This window comes from Neocloeon triangulifer, unplaced genomic scaffold, assembly GCF_031216515.1.
Source record: "Neocloeon triangulifer isolate White Clay Creek 2 clone unplaced genomic scaffold, ASM3121651v1 ptg000002l, whole genome shotgun sequence".
Lineage (NCBI taxonomy): Eukaryota > Metazoa > Arthropoda > Insecta > Ephemeroptera > Baetidae > Neocloeon > Neocloeon triangulifer.
The window spans coordinates 8,817,672-8,839,743 of NW_026775545.1; the positions used below are offsets into that span (position 1 = coordinate 8,817,672).

At 35.7% G+C, this 22,072-nt stretch overlaps 1 protein-coding gene and 1 long non-coding RNA gene across 6 annotated transcripts in view; one reads left to right on the forward strand and one right to left on the reverse strand.

Moving 5' to 3' along the window:
* LOC132205162 (homeobox protein abdominal-B) overlaps positions 1-22,072 on the forward strand; it is a 102,757-nt gene that overhangs the window by 46,034 nt on the left and 34,651 nt on the right. For 3 of the 5 annotated variants that reach the window (XM_059634065.1, XM_059634067.1, XM_059634066.1), the window contains exon 3: positions 8,775-8,842. The gene's annotated coding sequence lies outside the window, so the exon portion shown is untranslated. Of the gene's footprint in view, positions 1-6,415; positions 6,547-8,774; positions 8,843-22,072 lie in introns of those variants that run through there. The other 2 variants (XM_059634068.1, XM_059634069.1) reach the window with 1 other exon arrangement.
* LOC132205373 (uncharacterized) lies at positions 12,195-21,118 on the reverse strand. Its single transcript, XR_009442689.1, has 3 exons — positions 21,098-21,118; positions 13,268-13,527; positions 12,195-12,537 (listed from the first exon to the last, which is right to left on the reverse strand). It is a non-coding gene; the product is annotated as an uncharacterized LOC132205373 (long non-coding RNA).

A 22,072-nucleotide genomic window follows, 5' to 3' on the forward strand; every position in this document is an offset into this window, starting at 1 on the left:
GAATCCATTGAAAGTGATCAACACTAATTTAAATATAATTTTCTAGCGAATGGGTACAAATTTAAATGTTATTTATTTACATAATGAACTGAAAACTTATACTCAATCCCTTAAACAATAAAAATTAGTAATTTAGATTTATTGAAATAAAAAAATGATAATAAAATTATACAATAAGTACAAAAACAAATTAGATTATAAAAGATAAAAATAAGATCTTCTAAAATGTTAAAATTTAATAATACAATAAATTAAAGACACACTCAATTATAGATACAAGAGATCATGGTTATAAAAAGTGAGTCAACTAAAAAATTACAATTAGCAAACTTAATTCATGCGCAAAACCAAGATTGATCATCAAACAAAAATTTTAATATTTGGTGGATAGATTTTTTTTTTTATCTTTTGAACATCTTAATTGAACGTCTATTCGTCTTTACATTTAATAAAATTTTCATCTCAATTCAACTTTCCGTTTCAAAATTTTTTCTTTCTGTGCAACTTTAACCAAAGCAATTTTAATCTATAGTTCAGCGTCGACCCTTCTCGGCACTTTAGTCATAAAACTTTTTAACAATTGCTGCTATCTCGTCACACTTTCAAGCCAACTTTTAATTTGAAAATTCCTCTCAGCATAAAATGCTTTGTCTCCCCGGCTGGTGTCTCATCAGGGTGTCATTTCGTGGCTGTGGGCGGCCTCCGAGTGGGTGGGTGTTGGAGTTGGCAGCTCGGCGTATGCAAATGCGATACGAGCTCATCACCATGAGTAACACCACGAGGATGTGCCGCTGCACAGATAAGAGCCGTCGCACGCACGCACGCTCTGCGGAATTATGAAAGCTTATAATCACCACCCACCCGGTGATGACGCTCGTTAAATTATAATCTTTTCAGCTCATTTTGTGCACGCAGCGCAGCTCTGTAATTTCTCCGTGGGTACAGAGCGACTATCCAAATTTAAAACTGGCAGCCATTACGCGAGATTCCGCCGGGTATAACGAGAGAGCGGCTTATTTGAATATTATTATACGGGACCTCCATGTTCTAAATTGCCACGGCGGCAGTCGTAAAAATTCAAGAAGGGTGAAGCTGTAATTTATGTATGTACATTTCATGAATCATGCTGAAATGTGTAACGAAATGAGAGAGACGGCAGGCCTGCAATTTGAATATTCCTCTCTCTGTGATGCTCTGGTGTGGGTCCCAGATAGGCACACAAACGGAATCATTCATTATTCCACGTCGGTGGATGCGAGCGCTGCGTCCTTTGAGACGCTGCTCGATCCGCCTGGGCAACTCTGCTCATTTTTCATTCAGTTAGCTTGACAATGAGCCGCTGTCAGTGCGGTGCATCCGTCGGCCATGCGACACTTTTCATGCAAATTGACAATGGCGGTTGTTACACATGCGTGGCGGATGCATTGATTTGATTTCGGTAACGCTTCCCGTTTTATTTGGAAACAATTTTATTGCTCACTCAGTAATCAATTTGTAAAATGTTTACTTTACCCATATGATTTTGGCGTAATTAGATGTTATTGTCACGGCGGTTTAGGAAAGAAATATAAATTCGTTGAGAAGTAAAAAGGACATGTTTATAATGAAATTTTTTACGGCGCGTGTGTTATATTCTTTCATAATTTTTTATGTATAACTTTAAAATTGATTAATATTTTAAATAATTAATATGATAGAATATTTCATTTTATCATTATTATGTTACGTTTATTATATATTGTTTTTTATACAATCATTCATTTAATTAAATTTAAAGCTATTCGCTAATTGAGCTTTTGAACTATTATTTTAAAATAATATTTTTTTATATAAATTTGGTTCATATCTCCCATGTCATGCTAGAATGCCTAGAAAGGGGAATAGGAAGCTTACTTTTGAGCTGTACTTTTATAGTTTTTTTTTGTGTTATTACAATTGAACAAATTCTTATCATAAAATTTTGTCTAGAAATAGTTAGCTATAAATTAACACCTATATACAAATTGTTCCCTGATTTATAATTTGCCTTGTTGCAATTAAAATGATATTGAATATTTGCATTTTATCAGCTAAATAGGAAAACATTCATCTCACATTATAATATAATGTGAGATAAATGTTTTCCTTAACTTAAAACTTATATTATAAGTTTTTTTCAATCCCACCTTTTCCTGGATTAAAATAATCAGTTTATCCAAATATAGCTTCATATTTCTACCTTTTATAAATAAAATTGAATGGTAACACTCGAGGTGGATTTCATGAAAAATTGAAACCGGGCGAACCTCGTTGCAAAGAAAAAATGAAAAAATATAAAGGACAACTGACCCCAAAGGCGACCTGCGGTCTGCTGGTACTTTAAAACCTAGGGTTTCTTGTGTCCGACTAAACCTAAGTGGGAGGAATTAATAAAAAATTAAAAATAAAATGGGAGGATTTAATTTTAATAAACAAAAATTGCAGAATTAATTAAGCAAAAGAGTCAGTCAACAGCTTCATACTGTGATTTTGGCAGAAATTTCCAGGGCAATGAACCCAAAGACTTTTCTGGCAAAATCACAGTAATCTGCCGCACTACTGGTTAGGACAGCTGTTTCGGCCAATCCAGGCCTCATCAGCTAACCTGAGTGCCGGTCCTCTCCTTTCGGAGAAGTCCGAGAGACTGATGCTGAACGGTGGCTGCTGCGGGCCCGCTAATTAACGCACACTTCGTGCTTTTCAATTTAAAAACGCAGAAAATTCTAGAGCAATCGAGTCAGCCAATCAGCGCGCCAGAGGGCGGTGCGAGCGGCCTCGCTCGGGTATAAAACCCCGCAGCAGCCACCGTTCAGCATCAGTCTCTCGGACTTCTCCGAAAGGAGAGGACCGGCACTCAGGTTAGCTGATGAGGCCTGGATTGGCCGAAACAGCTGTCCTAACCAGTAGTGCGGCAGATTACTGTGATTTTGCCAGAAAAGTCTTTGGGTTCATTGCCCTGGAAATTTCTGCCAAAATCACAGTATGAAGCTGTTGACTGACTCTTTTGCTTAATTAATTCTGCAATTTTTGTTTATTAAAATTAAATCCTCCCATTTTATTTTTAATTTTTTATTAATTCCTCCCACTTAGGTTTAGTCGGACACAAGAAACCCTAGGTTTTAAAGTACCAGCAGACCGCAGGTCGCCTTTGGGGTCAGTTGTCCTTTATATTTTTTCATTTTTTCTTTGCAACGAGGTTCGCCCGGTTTCAATTTTTTATAAATACATTCATATTTTTTTTATCCCTCAGTTTTGTCTCGTGTGATTATTATATAGATTGCGTGCTACGAAACACTTTGTCATTTTCCACTTCCATTTATACAGAGCTCGGCCAACACGTTTTTTTCTGTTTTTAATCTAACATGGGCCAAATGGCTGAACTAAAACTGTCTCATTGTTATTCCTGAGGAAGCCGAGCAGTGCGTTTTTTGTGATACGTGTTTATATTCTTTTCACAGCTGCAAATAATAGCAGACGCTTCGCTTTTTTATCAGCTTGCTTTAAAATGCACCCTTGCTGTCACTCGCAGACGCAATTTGTTGGCTGCTCAAAAATGCATTGGATTCCCCGGCCGGCAACTCTATATCCTTATCAAAAAAGTGCAGCGCTGCTGCAATGGCGTCATCGCAAGCTCATGCATTTTAATTTCCATGGCAACTCGGAACGGAAGGAAAAAACTCAAGCAGCAGGAAAATGCGCGTCTCAGACTTCGTGCGTACGCGCTGTTTGTTGTGTCACAAAATTTATATCCCCTCAAGGAATGATAAATGCTGCGGAAACGTAGAAAAAATTCTGAAATGCACGCCAGGCATTTTTAGTTTTGATATCAGAAAAGCTGGAGCATAAAAGATGGTGAAACGGCCGCTTGTGTTGGGAGCTGTCACCGCGATGAATTATTTATATGTTGGTTTTTCTTTATCAACGTTCAAATATATAAATAAAACGCCAACCTCACAATGGCGTTCGGGAAAAGCTTTCAAAAGTGGTGAGGACTGAAAATAGAAAAGACGTTCTTCACTGGGTGAGGTCTATTGGAGATGAGTTTTTATACTCTTAATTGCCGGTGGAAAAAATGAAAATATAATTAATGTAGTTGACAAAAAAAAATATTTAAAACGATAGAAAATTTTCCTAAAGAGATTTATTTTCCTTAAATTAAAATATCAATATTTATCACCAAAAAGTATCAAAAATTGTTTTTGATTCTTTATTCTTTTCAAATTATTTGATAACTCGTTTTTTTTTTCTTCTCACTTGATTATACATGTCAATTCAAATCCATTTAGATTTAACCAGAATTAAAAATAAAAAAAAGAATAGAAAATCCACCTAAATTATAAATTATTAGTAAAAACAAGTTGTGTTTGATTACTTTTCTATTCCGCGTCGAAGAAAATAAAATGTTTAATTCAATTCACTTCTTATTTTAGTAATACCTTTGGATGAATTAAAATGGAAGCCCGTGACTTGAAATAGGAAATTTTATAGAGTTGTAATAAACAAACAATTTCAGCACCTGGAAGTTGTAATTTAACGCTAATTTAAAGCTTGACGTTATCGCTTGATGAAAACTGTCGCGACGGGGAACCAAAAGCGCAGTTTGACTCGCATTTTAATTCTTTTTCCCGCCAGCATCATCGCAACTCAACCGCATAAAATATAAAATTTCGTCAAAAGCCGAAAAATAAAACAAGCTGTGAACAGAAAGGAAATGAAACCGCATCTCGGCCGTAGCAACACAATGGAATAAGGGATGCCGGCAGGGGTTGGTTCTCGCATTTCATCCCGGGGCTTCTTTATAAATAAATAAAAATGTAAATTGACCTCTCAGGGACGCTGCTGGGTTTGGAAGAGGGTCTTCCGACTGACCCCAGCTCGGCTCACTCTCTCACTCCAAATTTATGGCTGTGGAAATGGTGATGGGATTAGGCCAGGGAATGCAGCCAAATGGAGCTGCCAGCGCATGAAAAATGTCCTGCAGGGGCCTCCGAGCACAAAATATAGCCAGGCCTGCTGGGTGTTTGCTGAGGATTAATTCTGCAGACTGCGCAGCTTGGAAAGATATTGTGCTGCTGGAAAAAGCCGGCGACCAGGGAATGAAAAATGCTGCATCTGACGCGTGAGACGCCATTGTTATAAAATAACAGAGGGAATTTATTGACAGGAATTTATTTGATGAAATGATTCCGAAATCCAAACTTGCGGAATTCGTTACTTTGTCCTTTTGACAGACGTGGGAGATTTTTAATGAATGCCGTAATATGTTTGGCTATCTTTTTTTTTTTTTTTACTTTTAATTAGAGCTAACTTTCAAGATTTTCAGGGTGAATTTAAAAAAATCTGATTTTATTTTATAAATTTTATTTGAAACCATTTTATTTTCAAATTTTATATTTTGGCTGAAGGCGCTCAATCTTCAAACTTATAAATTTTCACCTCAAAAAAGCTTCACAAATCTATTTTTAATTTAACTGCGCTGGTCGAAAAAATGTCATCGCACACGTCGATTAAATCAATCAGCGCCGAAAATGAAAGTTTCGGTGCCCAAAATGCAATCGGTGCTGCCAAATTGCATTAAGTAAATGCCACTTATTTTTAGAGGAGCATAAAAAATTTTAGAGCGCCATAAAATTGAAGACCTGGCTGCGCCGCCTCAATAAAATCACTCCGACAATAATCCTACAACTGCATCCACATGCCTCCACCGAGGAAATGTCACGGCGACAAAACATGCCTTTCTTCGGTCCCAAAGAAACTTGATCAGCGCCCAAGTAATGGAAGCACTTGTCTCGCCACAAAGACCATTAAACTTTATAATTGAGTAGAGATGAAATGGAGAGATGGAAGAAGTTTTTCCTGGATAAGAGTTCTTTAATTCCATAAAATATTATTTTCTTGTCTTTATTATTTTTCATTGCTGAATCTTGGAGATTTTGATGGTGGAAATTTCTAAATAAATAATTTAATTTAACCAGATCAAATTTTTCACATCAAAAATATGGAGCAATATTTATAATAATCCATTTTAAGGTTTTTTTTTTTTTAAAAATTGAAGTATTCCATGATAAATTCTTTATAATAATATTTTTCTTTGAACTTTTTTCATATTAATTAAGTGTTGTTCTTGAACCCGTTTTCCGCCATGTCGGTGCACCGTGCAGTGGTTCAGACGCAACACTTGTCTGCGTCTGGCTCGTTTCCATAATTGATTGCACCAATAAAAGTGCATTTAAAGCCGAAGCAGCGCTCGGGAGTTATTAATTATCAGTGGCGATGAGGTGCAGATGAAACGGCCGCGGGTACCGGGGGGAGGTGTGTCCCAGAGGGGGGAGTGGTGCCTACTCGGCAGCAGCCTTAGTCACTACTTACTTATATGCATGCCAATCTCATTCACGTGATTGTCGCCGCCGAAGGCACATTATTAGAGAGCGAGTGGCCATCTTCGTGATTCGGGCCCGACGCCAGCGCCAATTTTCCGCCGCCGCTTCTTCTTTTCCGACCGGATCGATAATTAGACCTGCCATAACTGTGAGTGCTGCTGCGAGGGGGCTCCCTCGACGGCTTTTCTCTTCTCTTTTCGACTCAAACAGCAGCAGAAATAATGCGTCTGTTTCGGGAAAATGCACCACCCCCGCGGGCGAGAGCGATTTTTTGCTTCAACCCTTTTGTTGAATTTCGCCTTGACATTCAGTTTTTTGTAGCCACATGTCTGCTTCTGAGTTCATTCGTAACTCTTTTTCCATTCGGATTGATAAAGAACCCAAACTAACTTCTATCCTTTACATGTATTGAAAATAACAATAATTGCTCAAATTAAATGAAGGGTGTTTATAACGGAAATACTTTTAAAATTGTTAATTGCTTCAATTGCGTAGAGGGAGTATTTCACAGCTTGTTTTGGTTCTTTCAGCGTAATAATTAATTAATTTTGGTTAAAATTGATTTGTATTTTTTCCATTACAAAACAGAATCACAGCATATCATAAGGACCTTTCCTTATTAATTTTTTTTCTTTATTTTTATTCCCTTGTTGTGAAAAAAATGGTGGTTTCCATGTTACAATAGAAAATCGGCATTCCTTGAATTTTGATATTGTATTTTATTTTTTAACAAAATAAAAAAAATAGTTTATTCAAACTACGTTTGTTAAAAACACTATAAATATGTTGAGAAAAAATATTTGTACTGAAACATAAAGTTAAATTATTTAATATTGATTTTGTTTGAAATATTAAAAATTTAATTATATTATAATTGTAATAATTTTTTTTTATTAAATTGCATTAATTTGATTTGGTATTCAATTGCATAATTTAAGTTGAAATTTTTTTGTTATATTTTAATTATCATGTAGACCGTTCAAATCATGTTTACCTTTTAAGTAAAAGATAAGTTCTTAAAAAAATTCTTCCGTTGGATGGACTGAGGTTTGGTTCCTTGACGAATAATGTACATGCATGCGAATTATAAAAATTATTTCCGGATTTAGTAAGATGTGAATTACAATAAAAAAGTTAAATAACTTTCAGTAAAAGTAATTTTCATGAATAAAAAAGCCATTAGTTTCTTGTAACATCCCACGCTGCAGCAAATTTTGCTTAAAAATGGCCGCCGTTGCCGTGCCGAGCCCGGCGTTCGGGGTTGAGAGCTGCCGTCGGGAGTATTATTTATGTACGAAGCTCGGTATTTTGTTGTATTTGCCGGCCATAATTCACCATGCAGCGCACGGGACTTTGGCGTTGCAGTCGTAAATCAGGCTCGTTGCGAGGGTTGGTGCGGTGCTCACTCGCTTGCTCGGGGATGATCAGCTCTCTCGGCTAATGCAAACACACGCCGCAGCAGCCGGCCGGCTGATAACGATTTTTATTATCATGCTCGCCACCATTACACTAATTTGTAGGCTCATGTACCAGCACTCTTTGCGCGTTGCCCACGCGTTAAACAACCAGCACCGCAGCATGTATGTCTAGCACGTTGCTTCCTGCCCCCAAACAAACAATGGCCAAATTTAATGAGGCAGTCAGCAGCCCACGCCATTTACATGAAATTCGGAAATTTATTGCTCGTCAAGCAAACAAACACTTCTTGTGAAAGATTTATAAGGTAGATGGGTTTATTTTTAATTTGTTTTTTAAATATTAAAATTGTTGTACGTAAATTTATTAACCAATCACATAAAAAATATAACCCAAAACCCTGCTTGTTCCTGAAAGCACAGGAAATCCATTCAATGGCCCAGCGATAATATCTGTTAAAAATTAAACCTAAAGATTAAAAAATGCTATGTCTAATGTAATCAATTATTTTGATTTATTTATAAAAACTTCACTTCATCGTTTAGTTGCGTTAAACAGGATGATGAAAAAGTAATAAGAAATCGATTTTCACTAACATTGTGAATATTGAATTTATTGATTTTAATCCTAAAAGCTTTTCCAGAAAATATAATTGTTTTTTTTTTAATCTCAAATTTTTAGATGAATTTTGAATATTTTGATGATGAGTCTTGATTTGATAAAAATGTATCTGTTATGTACACCAATTAACTTAATTGACAATAAGGATAGTAAATTTAAAGAAAGTTTTGAAATCTAATATAATTAATATACATTGAATAATATATGTATATTTAAATTCTTTAACGTCGCCTTCTGAAATAAAAAGAATTTCCATCAAAACCATTTAATATTCTTTACATTGCTTTTCATTATATTCCCAATTCACATTTTTCATGAAAAATCGGTTATGTGTTTCAGATATTGAAGTCTCCTTATCAGAGTATGGACTGAATCTACCACTGCCCAGATCTCGTCAACCACCACTGGTGAGTAAAATTATCTTTACGTCAATTTTTTTTAAAGAAATTTCTATTCAAATGGTATTAAAACCCTTATAGTGAAAACAGTTATAAAACGGGCTGTTTTAAATTATTTTTATTTTTTGTAAAATTGACGATGATAATATTTATGAAAAGAAATAAAAAATATTGTGCTCCACCACATTCCGTAAGTCAAGAACTCGAGCTCCGATTCATTTGATTCTCTCCGTCGTACCCTCGGCGTGGGTTCGTTTTTTGTAGTCGATCCTATTGGAAGCTCTAGAACATCGGGTGCGCGTGCACATCACACACACACACACACACACACACACACACACACACACACACACACACACACACACACACACACACACACACACACACACACACACACACACACACACACACACACACACACACACACACACACACACACACACACATACATTGTTGTTGTGGATGGAGCCATTCGGCGTTTATTGCACTTGATTGAAAGCATGCTGTCGTAAAATTGCGCGCGCGAGGCACCAGCAAATAAACGATTGCGGCCGCATTACGGCTTAATAATCCATCACACTGTGCTGACGTGCATTTTTATTATTGCTCGCACATACCAGCATGCCGTCGGTGAATTTATCTTTGATAATGGACAAAAATTCAAGTTCAGGCAAAAATTCTGCGGAAGAGTCGTCATTTGATAAGAATAATGAAGGCTTTAGAGCTGCAAGCGCCGTGATTGTTATGCAACCGACCTCTCCCATGCATACACGTCGCGCAGGTTGCATAATTTACAGGAGTTTGTAGTATCATCAGTGATCTTTTCATGCATTTATATATTATAATAAAAATTAAAACTTGCCACATAGTTTTTTGAAGTTAGTAAAATTTGGTCTATAAAATTTTATTTTCATTTGTTCAAAACGTTTATTATTGAACAAAAGGAAAAATTTATGCTTGCAACATCTTAATCCTCCTTTTAATCAAATAGTTCAAAAATTCAATTATCTAAAAAAAAAAAAAATTCATTTAATATTGTTGGATTGAGTCTTACAAATTTCATGTATTAAATTTAAAATAAACCAAAGTATAAGATTTTATCCCTTGAATAAAAACTTCTTTTGATTATATTAGTGAGTTTAGGCATCTAACTGAAAAGGTTTCTCTTATAAAATTAACAATTGTCCCTACCATTCCTGAACTGACATTTTACTCTTTTGAAATATTGCGGCTCCACATCCCTTTTCACTCTCAGTGGTGTATGTGATGCAAGGCACAATAAATTCCTGCCGCATTGCATCACCTCTCGTCCAGGCGGGTGCACAAAAAATGAAGCTCAAACTCTCGCTTTCAAAATTTATTTTTGTTTATTTACCCTCGCCGCTTGTTAAATTCGAATCCATCTCTCTGTCGAGTCAAGTTCGTTGGCTCCGCCGTAAATATCAGAAGAAGTGCATTGTGAGGCGGGTGTGGAAAAAACGCCCTTGACCGGTTGAAAAGTGCCAAGAAAAGGAGCGCAGAGCAAAAAAATGCCAGCCGAGGAAGGATTGATTTTTGTTCTCGAAGCTGCACAATGGGAATTCCTGCATGCTCGGCCATTTTTTGCCCTTCTCGCTCTTTCACGCTGATGAGAAAAGAAACCGAGAGTGAAATAAATCACGCTCGCCGACGTCAATAAAATGCACAAGTCGAATAATTACACTTTTGTACATTTGAAACGGACGAACGCATCTGCTTCGGACGAAAATAATGATAAAAAATCTGCTGCTTCATTTTTGAAAAGTGAATGGGGTGTGAGAATCGTAAAATGGCCAGTCGGACTGGTTACAATAATTTGCATCTACTGTCCCATCACGCCTCAAGCAATTAGACAAATTGTAGCAATGTGTAATTTTACTACCACGATGGCCATTTTACGTTTTTTACGGCGCTGCACGGTCAAGAAGCCGGCGAGGGGAGGCTCCCTTTTTGGAAATGCAAATGCAGAAATTGTTACATCGAGTTTTATTGGCGATTTGATTTGTGACTGCTGGAAACGCACACGTGCTTCGGATTGCATGTCGAATTAAAGCTGCTGCAGGCGACAAAAATAAGAGGGAAGGGGTTGGAAAACGACGTATAAATCATTTTTGTAATTACTTCCTGCGCACTTGCACTCACTTATATGTGGACCCTTCGTGGACTACATAATTAATTTTAATACTTGACCTGAAATAAATTAAACTAAAAGTACGTTCTATTTTTCTGAGTGAATTTTACCAAAGAAGCAGAAAAAAATCAAATATAATAAAAGATACATACATAAATAAAATATTCTGTGCTCTAAATATAGTAGAGATTCTTGTTCAAAATCTTCTAATTGATTTTGATCAAAATTCATATTTAAAAAACTTTAAAAAATTTCGGTGATGGGAAAACGATACGATTGCGGAATTGATTAAATAAATAAACAAAAATGGCCTAATAAGACTGACAGAAGCCCCCCCCCCCCTTAAAACATGCAGCATTATAACAAAATTAAAAAAATAATTAAAAATCCCTGTTCAAAAAACATATGTATGAATAATGAAGATTTCGAAGCGTGCGAACAATTTTCTGAAAATTTTAATAATTCCAAGGAAAAAACGGAGTTGGGAAATTAACCAACATGATTAAATTTTCCCATAATTAGAAAATCTGCGTTCTTCGGTACTTAACTTATTTCGTACTTTTCAATTTAGGGACTGTAAATCTTGTATTTTTTAATCAGTGCAGATTGAGATTTTTATGTGAAATTCTCATACGATCAAAAGAGGCAACATTTTTAATAAATTAATACTAAATATCATTGTTCTGTTTTCATAATTACGTGGCACTAATTTTCTTCCTTATTGCAAATATTCACAATTTTTATTTGACAGTAAAAATGATGAATTTATGATCAAAATAATTCGAATAATTCAATAGTTATTTTATTGTTGCAGTTTTGCAGCAATTAAACTTATTGTTATTTTTAATGATTTGAAATTTGAATGAAACTAGAAAGAAAATTATTTTCATTAAAATAGGAACATAATATTTAAAAATTAACATTTTGATTTCACAGTCCAATTTAATAGCTGCTCTGGTGTCTTAAATGCAATAAAATATGATGTGACACAAGCCGTGCTCCATGACAGGATATTCAAAGAGTGTAATATTTAGTCTGCGTCTCTCCTTCAATATTTATTTATTATTTTAGCCTCTCTCTGCATCTCTCCCACACAAGGCAGACCTTTTTTATTGCGGCTTGTCTTCAGAGATGCTCCAACAATAACACATCCTCTGCTCACTCCCACATTTCCTGCCGCTGCTTTTTTAATTGACTCCGGGCAAGAGAAACAAATTGAAGCTATTTTGAAATCAAACCAACTCCGCAGCCATCTCGAAATAACGTCACTTGGCCTGTTTGTCAGTGTTTTGTTGTTTTGAATAATAATTTTACACTTGGAGACGCTTCGAATTCATTGGCTGTCCGCTTAATATGCGTGTCGGCCTGCCAGGGGTCAATCCTTTGATGGTCCACTTTTACGACCTTGCCCAGTCTTTGACCGGAGATGTCTTTTATTAAAAATTCTCAAAGGCTTCTTTTCTCATCGGGTCTCGCTTTTGTCACCCGTCTGGTCTGCGATTTTCCACGCTTCTCGGCCATTTTTCTTCGTAAGGTCACAGTCAGGATAGGTTCTCTGAAAATAAAATTTCTTTATCATCTCCGATATTGTGGCGTTTACCGAATGTTTTCACATTAATAGTTTTCTTTTTTCAAACTTTTTACGCTGAAAATTAATTTGCATCATTTTTACTGCTGCGTTTGAAAAGTGTCCGTTGTATGAATTTTTTGTAATTCATCCTTACAATTAGAAGATACATGTGTAAAATTTTTATATTTAAATGGAGATGAACAACTTGGAAAAAAGTTATTCAAATTTTTATTCAGCCCTAAAGTACAATATTAATATTCTATATTAAATATTTATCATATTTATACTTTGTGTTGGCTTTTATCTAATTAGTGGGGATTTTAAACAATGTTATATGTATTATTAATTAAATTGATAAAATATTCATCTTTGTAACCCACATCCACTCTACAACATTTTTTGCTGGAAAATTACATAATGGTTTTTAGACTGCTAACGCAATATTTATATCTTAATAAAGAAGTTACAAATAAAAATTAGAAATATCACAATAAGTATAACTATTGCTAAAAATTTATAATTTAATTTAATAATAAGTAAATCTTTTAAATGTTATAAAAAAAGTTTAATAAAGTATAAAAACGAATAACAATTTAAAATTTCTATTTGTTTAACTAATTGCTTTTAAATTTTAAACGTAAATATAAATTTGATTTTATTTCCAAAATACTTCCTCAGAAATTGCATTTATAGGGAATAAAATAAAATGTTTTACCACATTTTTTTACACTCCTTAGCGCCAAATCCAAATTTATTTTTTGAATTGTACCCTCGGGTGGTGCGAGTGCGAGGCTTTCGTACGAGATGTCTCCACGGTGAGTTTCCGTTATGGGCCTCCATCATGAAACGTGTTCTCTCCATGGGGATGGGTGTGCGCGGCGAGGAGTTCTCGGAAACATATAATCAAGGATGCCATGTCGCTCTCAGCGCCGCGTTTATTTATTCTTTTTCTTCCAACACATCTCGTCTCATGACCTGGAAAAAGAAAGAAGAAGAAACTCAATGATTGGGAAGAAGAAAAATCATTTTTGAATGCGTGCCAAGAGAATATTTCAATCAGCGCAGATTGCATCACCACTTCGGCATATATAATATATAAAAATAGAATGAAAAACGACGAGCGATCGAGGCGGAATGTATAAATATGTATGCAGAAGCCATCGCTCGAATTTTAAGAGCAGCGCTTTGCTCTGGCAAGCAGACGTTAGTTTTGGTTCATGCATATTTAATCTCTGGCAGGAAGCGTTCTTTAGGAATTTCCTTTAAAGAAAAAAAAATGAAAGTCATGCACAAAATTTGGAATGTGATGTTCATCAAATTAAGTACAGTAAAATATATACTGGTTAAAATTTGCATATTTTATTATATTTTCTTATCAACAAAAAAAGTAGCAAAATGCAACCTGCTAAACCTTTTTGTTGTGATGGTTGCATAAATATATACTTGAATTAAATTAAATTCAATGTAACTAATAATGAGAATAGAAATTTTACAATTTTGCAATAAACAAATATAAAAATACAAAATTAAACAATAAGTCTATTCTGATAAATTTAACTTGGTTTCCATTTCATGAAACATTATAATTTTTACTAAATTAATATATATTTTTTTTAATTAATGCGCGAAGTATTTTATTCCATTAGGGGCAAATCCGATTCGTTAATAACGCGAGAATGATGATCGGCTTGCGCTCGTCGTTCAGTGCATTTATTCATTTATTCCATTCGCTAATCCAGGCTGGGTGTTTGTTTTACGACTGCGTGCGCCAAAGCCCCCTCCCAGCGCGCACACTATTGCATGCCGAATGTCTGCCAGTTATCTGGCCGACGTCCGCATTGCCTGCCGATTGCAGGTATCGTCGGCCAGTCGTCTGCCAGTTGATCGCAGGCATGCAACGAAAGGGACTTTGGCGCGAGCGAGCGCCAGAGCTAAATGAAGGCGCGTTACAGGCGATCGGCATTGAATGCCCATTTAATGCCGACCAGCAATCGGCAGACATCGAAGATGTCACTGCGGTCGAATCATTGGAAACTTCGGCTGTCATCGATCATTGAAAGCATTTTTATTTCCAAACAAAGTTCGTTGCAACGTTCGTCCATCCGAGTTTTGTCCCGAAAATCTTTGAACATCCTTTAGAATTCATCACTTTTATGCCCAGTTTCAAGTCTTTAAGTATTTTGAGTGTCTGTTCCTTGGATTCATCAATGAAAATGGCCCGATTTTGTGAAACTTTGCAGGTAAATACAAATCCTAAATTTTATGTTCCATTGCACCCCGCATTTTGCGGCTAAACCCAAAAGTTATTAAACATCCCTGCTGAATTTAAAATAAATCAAGAATAATAGATTTGAACGAGACTAATTGAAATAAATTTAGTCTTATAATATTAACGGTTCGCAGACTTCAAATTTGGTATTATTATTTTTCAGACAATTTTCTTGATGCAGCGTTAATACGGAGGAAGGCCAGTACGCGCTTAAACACAAACTCCCAAATTGGTGTGGACTTATGAGTGTGGTTCGTTTATTAAATCGTGTGCTTATGGAAAAATTCAATTTATAATATCACAACGGAGGCATCATGTATTCACGTTTAAATTTTAAATTGTTGTATTAAAAAAATTATATAATTTAATATAAAAATTACTTTTTGTATCATTTTAAAATATTTTAACATTTAATTATTAAAATTGAAATGAACAATTTTTATTATATGCCTCAACGTAAATGCATAATTTTTCTTTCCACTTTTGCATTGCTCTATTTCCTTTTCTAATTTTACAAATTAATCAATATTTAGAAAAATTACATAGAGCCTACATGCAATGACTGAATTTTATATTATACTGAATCCAAATTAACAAATATTGGTAAAAAATATATTCAAAAATATAAAATGCAGTTATTGCATATAGGCTCTATGTGATTTTTATAAATATTAATTAATCTGTAAAATTAGAAAAGGAAATAAAAGGAATGCAAAAGTGGAAAGAAAAATGATGCATTTACGTTGAATGCGCATGCAACTGGCATGCAACGGACGGTCATCTGCCGGCCGACAACTGGCAGACGACTGGCAAGCGTTAGGGAAAATTGAATGTCAATGCATTGCCGGCCGATGATCGGCATTAAATATTGACCGATAACTGGCAGACGACTGGCATGCAACGGTGTGCGCGCTGCTGCGCCGCCGCCGAGTGCATGCAAGTACACTTTCCGCGCTCAATGGAGCGCCATAAATTTCTCAAACGCACCTACGATATATACTCTTATTTGATATGCTCGCTAGCTTGAATGCAACTGCTAATAATCCCGCGCGCGCCCTGCGCTAATTTATGGGCCGAATGTGTATAATCAGCATCATTGCCGCTGAACATGCAGCCAACGAAACCTTCCAAGGTTTCCATATCTCTCTCCTTTATACAAATGCGGTCACATTGGATCAATAAATGTATGGCTGACAGAAAGCATTAAGCAAACAAATAATGCGTTCCGAGAAATCATTTGAATAATTAAGTATGGGAGGGAATAAAATGTTAGACGGGAACTTCTGGGAAAGAGTTGCATGAGTCTTTGTAATTTATAATTATTGCACTTAGCTGACTCTCCGTACTGTAAATCTGAATTTTTTATGAGCAAAAACTTCATTCATTATTAAGTTTTGAGACGGAATTTCTCAAATTATCGCAGCAGTCCCTTCCTCTCCCATATCAATTTTTGAATTTTTTATTTTATAACTGACACTTTGAAGTTTACATGAGGGTAGGTGATTTTAACTTTTAAATTTTAAAATATAAAAAAGCACAAAATATTTTATTCCATATTTTGCTTAATCAGAGAAAAATCTGACATTAATGTGAAGCTGTTTAAATAAATTTAACGAAATAATTATTGAAAAGTAAAAATGTAATTAATTCTCATTCATAATAATATTATTTAAATTTTTCCATATTTTAGGCACAAAATATACTGAAAAAATTTGCGACATAAAAAAGATGCAATATCCAGTTTTTTTGTATTACGATTTGTATTCAACGCAGGGTCTCCATTTCCTTCCACCATAAGCATGAATTTTTCATCAACAAAAAATGAACGTCGTCAGCTGCATCAGATGTGTTACGACGCACTTTTCCAATCTGCTGCTTCTCTTTTTCTTTCCTCCTCTCCCATCACCTTTTTAAATTTTTAATCCCGAGCGAAACTAAACAAATTCATCCTCCTTAATTAAAAAAGACTCTGTTCCGGAATATTTTAATCCCCCTGTACACCAAAATCCAACTTAATCTCCAAGCAGATTTTCAAACATCGGAATTCCTGTTCCCCTCTCTGCGGAGTGAAAAATATTTATATAATGCCGACGACTTGTGCTCTGAATATAATTCGGTACCGTGGCAGCAAAAAATAATTTAAGGTCTGCGCTGAGCCACTTAAGAGCGACGCGCATGTGGCGTAGTCGGAGAGATAAATTAGAATATTGTTCTCAATTTAAAAGTGCTGTACGCCTTGAACGGGCGGCGGCGATAAATTTTGATTAGCCTCGAGCGTAGCTAGCGGGCCTCTCTGCCGCCGCCACTGATGTAATTACGCGCATAAAAAAGATAATGAACGCTAATTAACTTGTCTCTCAGTCAGTCTCTCTCGTTCATTTTTCCGCCTCCGGCTTTGCCGAATAACTTCGCCAATTTATGTTTCTCCGCCGAGCTAGCGGTTGAAAATTCTGGCGTTACGAATATTAAAAAAAAAAATGTTCGGCGGCTTTGAATATTATATATTTTTCACATTTTATATACACGCTTCTGTCGGAAAATGGGTCACTTCTATATATAAATTATATTTTTTGCTCGAGTCAGCTTAAATTTCTGGCTGTCTCGGCTCGGCGAATATAAAAAAGCAGTCTGCGCGAAATCTTCTTGGGCGCACAAAGTATGAAAATGAGGGTGGTCGTGCTGAGGCATCACAGTCGGGGCTGAATTACCAGCTCCTCGCGTCGACACACACACAGAAATGGGCACACTGCAGTATATATGGAGCACTGCAGAGAGCGCCATTTAATCCGAAGAACAGCTCGGCAGACCAACTTTTGCCGTATAAAAGCAGCGACATTTAACGCTCTGCAGAGAAACACAGAGAGCGCGTCGAGAAAGGATGAGAATGAGCGGAGAGCGGCGAGATATACGGCCAAATGTACTTTTTAAGTGATGCGCGCAGCACTTCCCTCGGAATACCAAGCAGCACGGAGAGGCCCTTTCGCCTCTAAACACCAATGCGGAAAACTTCCCGAAACTCGTTTTCCTTCCACGGAGAAAGAGCAGATCGTGCACGGCTATTTATTTCCTGGCTGACGAGGCAGTTTTTGTCTAACGGAAAGTGGACTCACGCTGATGCAGTAAGAGAAATCGGACTCTTTCCTGACAGCGATACAAGCAAAGAAACATGCCGAGGAGTGAGAAAATCTACAACCGATGGCAATACATGTATAAAAATAATTAAGAAATTTTAAACTAATATCTGTCTGCAAAAACATAGTACATCCCAGCCAGTCCTCAATCTGCTAAGAAATAGCAGATTGCATCCACTAAAAATCTTCTAACATCTTAGTGTGATTAGTGCCCCACAACGGGAGTAGATATAAATCTGCTATGATAGCATATTTTTGTACCACTAACATAGAAGACGGAATCTTCTATTTAGGAATTTCTTAGTGGATTTGATAGTGGTTTCACTTCACTCTAATAGTGGAGTCAATATGGCGGCCACTTGCTTGATAGTGGATTGATAGTGGAATTTTTAGTGGATTTCAATCCACTAAGATTGAATTTGGCGGTTGAAAAACAAGAAAAACGCAGTGGTTGTTATGATTGTCATTTATTTTATTTTTTCATTCAATACACAAAACAAAACAACAAAATAAAATATTTAAATAAAACAATAAGTACATTACATTTCTCGGTGAACAGCGCTGCATCAGATGAGTGGGGTGGCAAAGAACACTATATTGGGTCGATCGGGTCACAGCACCAAGAAAACTTGTTAATTTTTATTCAACTTTGACGACCACGTTTTTCACGTCACTCTGGAAATACAACAATAATTTCGTTATTATTTGCCCGGTTAATCAACTAGATCTTTAAATTTACCTGCAAGTTTTTAAAAGACAATGTCAGAGCACAGGTTCCTTTCTTCAATAACTTTATTTTAATCCTTCAGGCGCGGGCCGCTCGTTGGGCCGGCGCGGGGATGCTGTAGAGTTGGCGTTTTTTTGCTAGATCTACAATTTAAATATCATGATTATCTATTTATTTTCTACTTTTATGAATACTCCTACTAACCGTTCTTTTCCGTTCTCCAGAATTCTTCTCTATGCCACTTTTTTGAAGAGATAAACGCAGCGAACTTTTTCCATGCACGTTGTGCAGGTCGCGTACCTTTCCAAATGCCACCACTCGTTTTCGACGCGCTCTCCCCCTGTTAAAAAGCAAGACGGCCGCATATCCAAAGCTCGAGCCGCTCATGGCAACGTCAGGGTGGCGCGAAAAATACCTGAATATTTCCAACCAGGGAAAACTCACTATGCAAAATAATTTTTATTTTTAATATTTATGTTGAAAATATAGTGTCTGTTGATTCATAGCGTTTTATTAGAATTCATCAGATTTTTTTTAGTTCACGTTTAAGATTGAACTCAGTTAAGAGATTGAAAAACAAATAAATTGTAAATTATTTAAATATAATTAAAATAATAGTTTCAATGAATCTGTCAAGGTCTTGAGTTGCTATCATGCTCTCATAAATTAAAATAAATATGATTGTGTTCCGTTATTGTAAAAATTGAGCGCAAACTGAATTTTTCAATTAAAATATTTACATTTACTGCTCCCCAATAATGCATCTTAGAAAAATTAAAAAAGCTCTAATTCAATCGGAAAAATTTACAACCATTTGTTTTTTATTTAATGCTAGATATCGAAACACAAAAGAATTTTTTTATTTCAGCATTTTATCTTCTTTAGGATAATTTACATGTGTTTTGGAAATTCTGGATTTATAAAAGTTATGCGCGTGCGAGCTACTGCCAACATCACTGGGTTTTTCGTTAGAGTGCCAAATCCACTATCGGAGTGTCAATTCCACTAAAAATCCACTAAGAAAACCACTAAGAAGTTGATAGCAGAAGAGGACCACTAAGAAATCTTCTATAAAATCCACTAACATTCTTTAGTGGATTGATTAGTGGATGCGGTCTTCTATCGATAGCAGAATTTTAGAAGATTGTTAGTGGTTTCTTCTATCGCCAGTTCAATCCACTAAGAAATCTTCTTTGATAGGAGAATGTTAGTGGATGAGGACTGGCTGGGATAGTTTATATTATTCCTTAATAATTATAAATAATTCAGAACTTAATTTTAGTTTGTATATTTACATATTTTTTTTTTACTAATTATTTTATAAATTTATTATTTTAAAATTTTTGTTGTGTTTTACAATTTATTCTTGCTATTTCTTTAATTAAAAGAAAAAATGCGATTCTTTTTGGTACGTAACAAATAAATATACTTCACTTAAAAATAATTATTTCGCATTTTCTATAGAAATTCAAATGGAGCAATCAAATTAAAGCCTCAGATGTTCTTTTATGTAAATAAGCTATTGGAATTATAAAAAGAAAATAAGTAACAGCATTTCTATTGTATTAAAGAGAATAATTGTTAACAAATTGTAATTCATGAAGCATTTTCTTCTCCGGTAATACAATCTAGAGTTATATTAAAGATGCCTAGACCATTATTCTCTCAAGCAAGAGAGCGTCACGTCGCTGCAACAAACACATCCGTCTCTTCTCTCTCTTCAAATTCTCACAGAGAAAAACAACACCCAAGGGCTCTTCCCTGCAAGTGGAATTGCCTCTTGACTTGGAAAGCATTCGACATTGGCAGCCAGAGAGCGTCCTGTGTGTGCCAATGATGAATAATTCAAACCCCATTGTACCAGCACTTATTGATGAGAATAAGCAGCACTCAAGCACGTCCTTGTCGGCTGACATTTTGAGACAAAAAAAAACGAAGACAAGAAGAGAAATCCTTGAGTTGCATGTCGAGGGATAATAACGTGAAAAATGATCGGCGGCGACTTTGAATCGAGAGGATAAAATTATGAATTTATAATCAGTTCTCGGACGCCGCGGAGATTTCTTCCGATTGGTTTCGCCCATTGGGCAGCATTTTTTTATGCTTTTTATTGCTGGGAATAATAATCGTGTAAATTATTTATTTTATTGCGCATGAGACAGACATTAAATTTAGCGCCGGAATTATTCCTAATGGGCCCAAAGTGAACACCGGGGCGGCCTAATAAGTTTGGCGTTTTCGAGAATATAATGGCGCGGGTGCGTTTGTGTATTCTCTCGCGCGTTCGTGCGTTGTGTATGTTATTTATCCAAAGCCTGCGAGCCATCAAGCAGCGTAATTTACGACCAGATCAGGTGGTCCCTGACAAGCGGCAGAGGCAAGCCAGACTTGCAGACTCAAATTAGATGATGGACTCACAGATTAGTGCTGGTTCATCTCGTTAGTCAGGCACGTCCACGGCGCACCGAGCCTCAGCCAGCACGAATATTTTCACGTTCGCCGCTTATTTATTAGTGAAAATCATGCTCAGGATTCGGAATGGCTGCTCAGTCGGCGGAGAATGAGTATTTTTAAGCCGAGCGAGAGGGGATTTGGAAAACAAGACGCATTCTTGAGATGCAAGACTCGCCATGTCGTGAGATTCTCGTTGATTTTCAAATGCTATAGATATCTATAAAAAGCAAAAGAAACGGAAGTAAAAAAGATTAAAAAATTTCTGTGTGAAGGGACATTTCAAATATATTTTTTCTTTTGAACTTCCACCTTTATAAATCTTTTTGCTAAGTTTAAAATAATTCGTGGTGAATTGAATTTAACGTCTGCTTTTCCTTGAATCATTTATTGAATCAACTCTTGAAAATTTGAAATATTTTTTTTTTAAATTTATTATATTATTACTTTTCTTATTTGTTACCAAAATTTATTTGTATACTTTTAAACCGATAAATAAAATTTTACAAAACTAATTATACAAATTTAATTAATTTTTGATAGTAATTTTTAGTCTAATATGCGAATTAAATTATTTCAATCTAGAACGCCTGTTGGTATGCAACCCTATTGCATCGACGCTCACCAGGTTGCAGCTCTGCAAGTCAAGGGGCTCTTTCTGTCTCTCCTCTCCCTATATGTTTAGCTTCGGGAAAATTGGCGGAACATGCGTTTCTCTCATTTTACACGCGGAATATGAAAGATAAAACATTTTAAATTAATGCTCTTATATTCCGAGCTGACAGTATTTAAGCATTAAAGCAGATAACTTTTATGATTTTATTGCTTCAATTTATTTAATGGAGGGTGGCATTTTTTTTTTCAGGAAAGGTACATTATATTACTCATACACTGGTATGGGATTAGCGACGTACAATGTCTCTGAGCCAGATCAAAGATACC